At 29.8% G+C, this 5064-nt stretch overlaps 1 long non-coding RNA gene across 1 annotated transcript; it reads left to right on the top strand.

Moving 5' to 3' along the window:
- The first annotated feature begins 1232 nt into the window (after window positions 1-1232).
- On the top strand, window positions 1233-1687 carry LOC142225396 (uncharacterized). The gene is made up of 3 exons (XR_012719260.1): window positions 1233-1303; window positions 1433-1508; window positions 1603-1687. It is a non-coding gene; the product is annotated as an uncharacterized LOC142225396 (long non-coding RNA).
- Window positions 1688-5064: the final 3377 nt, after the last annotated feature.

The raw sequence follows: 5064 nt of genomic DNA on the forward strand, positions 1-5064 counted from the left end.
CGCCGTCAATGGTTTGATACCCTCTGCTGCCATTTTCCCATCTTCATCTTCCATTGTTTTTGGTTTTGGCTTTGCTTGGTTTTGTTTGGCATGCTTCAGTTGTATAGTTGGCGTTGGCGTTGGCGTGGGCTGTTGCATCTTTTAAGTAGGTATGCAACAAGGGCATATAAAGGCATGGAATATTTTGGATTTTTGAGACATATATTGGTGTTTGTTTATTAAACCTTTTAAATGAAAGTTATTAATATTTTATCGGTAGTTTAGAAAAAAGTTATTAAGAATATTTAGGAAAATATGTTGAAATTGAAAGTGTATTGATATTTTTATTATTCTATGTAAAAAATTAGTATTCAATTCCAGATGAATTTGGAAAATTTTTGTTATATCTCAGCGTATAGTTTATTCATAAATTGGTAAGTATTTTTTTAATATGACTTTCTTTTAAAAAGAATATTTTTTATGTCTATTATTATTTGTTAATTATTTTTTTGGAAAACAGTTTATTGTTTTTCTTTGTTGTAAAAACAATATTTAATTTCAGAGCAACTCCAGATGGATTCGAACAAATTTAAAAAATAGAGAATTGGTAAGTTTCCTTTTAAAAATTGGCTTTATTTCAACTAGAATATTTACGTTTTTGTGACCTTTTTATCATCAAAATTACAGCTTTTTAATACCTTATTTTAGTATTTCTTTAATCGAATTTTTTGGAAACCAATGTAATATTTTTAATGTAAAAACAAATATTTAATTTCAGAATAACCCCTTAAAATTTGGACAAATTTTTAGTACTCCTTTGCCTGTAATTTAATAGTGAATTGGTAAAGATTCTTTAACTTTCTTTAAACCCTGGACTGTGATCCTTATTTTTTGTACATTAACGTCATCCTTCGTCATTTTGACTACGGCTGATTTCAAGACGCTATAATTTTCATCGTGAGCGAAAAAGTGAACCAAACTTGAATTTATTTTCTTATTCAATTTGGTTTTAAGTAGTATAAAACAAAAATTCATAAAACGGTCGAATTAGTATAACTTAAATTTAACATTTCCCAATAGACTAAAATGCATTTTAAATCGAAAATGAAATTACGTGTCGTCATTTTGACGAATGATGACTGTCTAGGGTTATCAAGAATATTTTCTTTTTTATGCATATTATTATTTTTTTCATTAGATTTTTTGAAAACCTATTTAATAATTTTATTTAATGTAAAAAATAAATACTTAATTTCAGAGTAACCCAAATAAATTTGGACAACTTTTTATATTTCCCCTCAGCGTACAATTTAATAGAGAATTGGTAAGTTTTATATTAAAACTTTAGCTTTCTTTCAACTAGAATATTTATTTTATTATATCCTTCACATCGATAACAACACAGTTTTATGAGTTTATTTAGAATACTTCATTATTTCTCTAATTGTTTCAGGTACAAATTTTATGAGATATGTTTTCCAAAGAAAAGTTGAATTCCTTACACCATTTGATAAAATGCCCCAAATATGGTAAGTTACAAGCTAAAATTAAGAACTAAAAATTATATTTCACTACATGGTGTTAATTTTTAACAATTTTCATTATTGTTTCCATTTTTTCCAGCAAGATATGTGAAAAAATTACCTACGATGAGTAAAAAAAGCATAAGTCAAAATGTCCAAACAGCGGGTTCAAATGAACTACTCTCTGCTCCACGTGGTCATAATTTTTATTCACAAAAAACATTGTATTAAGAACTTTCATCATAAGTTTTTATAATAAAGTACTTTTGCTTGAAGAAAGTTTAATTTTAATGTATGAAATTTTTCATAATAGTAAAACGGTTTGTTGTTCCTTTAATTATTTAATTTCTCTGTACTGTGGAATGATTTATTTAAAAATAGTTTAGTCGTCGACATTTTAAAGAGACTGTTAACCAATTTTTATTATCGGGTTTCCCACAAAATAAGCAAGTAAACCAAAATAATACTGATTTTTTAACTTGTTAGGGGTATATAAATCTTATGGTGTTGTAAAAATGAACTAAACTACAATGTTATAGATGAACTAAAATTTAAGAAAATTATAAACTAGACAAGTTGAAAAAAATCTTAAGGGCTAAATCATGGTCAGTATTACTACAGTTTAGTTCATTTTGCAATAGAAAAGGGTTCACTGTTTTTTTCAGTGCATAACGAATATATGAATGAATCCAAATCGTTATTTCGAACCAAATTAATTGAACTTCTGCAGTTACAGCGATATGAAGATAAAGCGTTTAAATTATAAATTCTCTTGTATTCGATGTGCACAAATAGAACTTAAAATTTGATGAGGTTCGAAATGTTTCCGTATTAGATTTAAATTGTAAACAAATTATTTAACCCCATATTTTGTATATGTTTTCTGAACTTTAATTTCCGATTGAAGCGACGCAAAGAATTCAAGAAGTATACAGAAAGGCTAAATTATATCATTTTCACGTGGTAAAATTTATCCAAACTGCACGAGAAGGCCAGTATTAGTTACTACTGATGGCAGAATCTTAAGTAACATCCCTTCCTAGCATACTCTTTTGTGGGAATACCCTAAAGAGCAGTCACATAGTATCAGCTATCGTTCGTTTGTTATCTTTCTTGGAGACTGCCGTCGTCGTATCTTTGGTATCCATCTTAAACAAGTGTCCATGAACATATACATATATATATGAATGGGTTTGTTTTTAGATGTGTGGGAGTGTGTGCATGCAAATTTATTATGCATGAGATTAAAAGTTTTTCCTAAACTAAGTTAAGGATTAAATTTTTCATTACAATTTTTCCTTTTTTTATAAGAAACTACAAAAACAAAAGGACTCAAACTCGGGCAAAAACACACACATACACATACACTCACTGCTCTCACATTGTGGCCACACAAACCAAAAGAAGTAGTTGTGACTGCCTTGGTAGATCCTATTTTGTAGCCTTCGGGTGTGTGTGTGTGTTCGGCAGAGCGAATCAGGAACACGTATGCTTTTCTTTGTCGTTGTACATGTGTATGGGAAATTAGCTTTGGCAGTAAACTTTTCTTCGGGGAGAAACAAAAGCAAATTGTCTTACAGAAAAACTTCTCTACTTTGGATCCTTTTCCAACTCTAATAAGTCGAACATGGAAATAAATTCACAAAAGATGGTCTTTAACACGCAAATACCAACAAATGTTTTTTAATGTTCTCTTAGCCCTTCATTTGAGATCTTCCTAGCATACCCCACCATCTACTTACGATTTGCTTTGGTGGGCTTCCCTTTTGCTTTGTGTGAAAAGGGTTTCGCAACGCTTAAGGTTACCGGGTTGGCTCAGGACATGGATAAATGGGAATCTAATCAGTTTAATGTATGCTCTGTTAACATGCGAATACTTAATGCGATCTGAGTATTCGAATAAATATTCGTACACACAAAAAAATAACTGCAAATAAATATTAACAACTTTATTTGTATGTAAAATCTGCTGATGCTCAACAAATTTGTCTATTGAATATGAGGCATTTGTTGTTGAAATGTGTTTGTAGATGCTTGACAGAGGAAATAATAGAAATATTGTGAATTTTCAACAAATTATTTTGTTGCGAAAATAGTTGACTGCTTTCGATATGAAAACAAAAACAAAAATACAAGACTGGTTACGCGCACATCGCTGAGAATATGTACGAAAGCTAAAAGAAGTATGCGAAGAATACCGTTAGAACAAAATGAGTATGAGCACATGCACGTGTATGATAGCAAACAAAGAGCTCACTCATCAGAGAATACAGAAAAGCATTTATAAATATCTGTGAAAAATTTATATTTTTCAGTTTGATAGTTTCTTAAATGTGTTTGTTGTATGAGATAATTGAGAAACCCATATTAATATCGGGATTAGAGTTATTACAATTCTAATTAACTAGAATGTTTAGCACTGGGCAAGAAGTTGTCAAAATGTTTGCTAGACCCTGGACTAATACTCAAATTTAAAATCGACATACATTTACAAAAGTGAGTATAGGATTTTCGACATAAAAATGTTACAAGTTCCCCATCCAAAAATAACATTTTGGGCACATTTCTTCTCAGTGTGTACTTAACAAAATATATCCAAAATTGTTCCGGCAATTTTGGTACAATTCATAGCATAATTCGGTCAATTTTAATTTCAATTTAATTTTTTGTCAATACACCAATAAATTAGTTACAGGTCATTGATAGACTCCAACAAACCACATACAAATTTTTTCGTCCAAATTCAAAAATAATTGTTGAGGATTAAACTAACGTTCAACAACAAATATTTTGTACTCAACAAATTACTTACAAATTATGTTATTGAGAACACAGATTATTTGTTGCCTTCTGATGGTAACGATTGCTAACAACTTTTTTGTAATAATGGTTATTAAAAGTACAAATTAGTTTGTTGCAGGAAAATTAACAAATTTTGTTATTGGTTTTCCAACAAAAGTTATTGGTTCTCAAACTTATTTTTATCTGTGTAGTCTTACTTCATTTATGTTTAAATCACATGAATGCATAATGAATGAATTACTGACGACAAAATGGGGCTAAGCGTGAAAAGTTCTGTGTGTGTGTCTGCTTATCGCATTTGGTGCAAGGATATTCAATCAGGATGAGCCTAAATATGCAAATCATTTCATCAAGTATGTGTTCCATATGCGTTAGTGATAGATATTGGCACATGTGTGGTCAAGCCAAGCTTCTATAAAAATGAGAACACTACTACTAAGCAGTAACGGAGAGAATGGATAAACAGTCAGCAAATACAATTCTAATGCTTAAGGAGATGTAAATCCTTTGAAAGATATTGGCCTACATATAAATTTACGAAAATTGGGATCTACATATATGTGTGAAATATAACTCAATCTGAATATATATGGCAGATATTTGGTATGTTTAAGGCTTACCTTAGATGTGTCAAATTTGAGTAAGACACCATAAAAATATACGAATGTTGTATGTACACCCGAAAACATTTGGACGTCACCATTTTTTAACATTTGTTTGGAATTTGAAATATAATACTATTACTATTTAGATTCGTAAA

This window comes from Haematobia irritans, chromosome 2 (assembly GCF_050003625.1).
Source record: "Haematobia irritans isolate KBUSLIRL chromosome 2, ASM5000362v1, whole genome shotgun sequence".
Lineage (NCBI taxonomy): Eukaryota > Metazoa > Arthropoda > Insecta > Diptera > Muscidae > Haematobia > Haematobia irritans.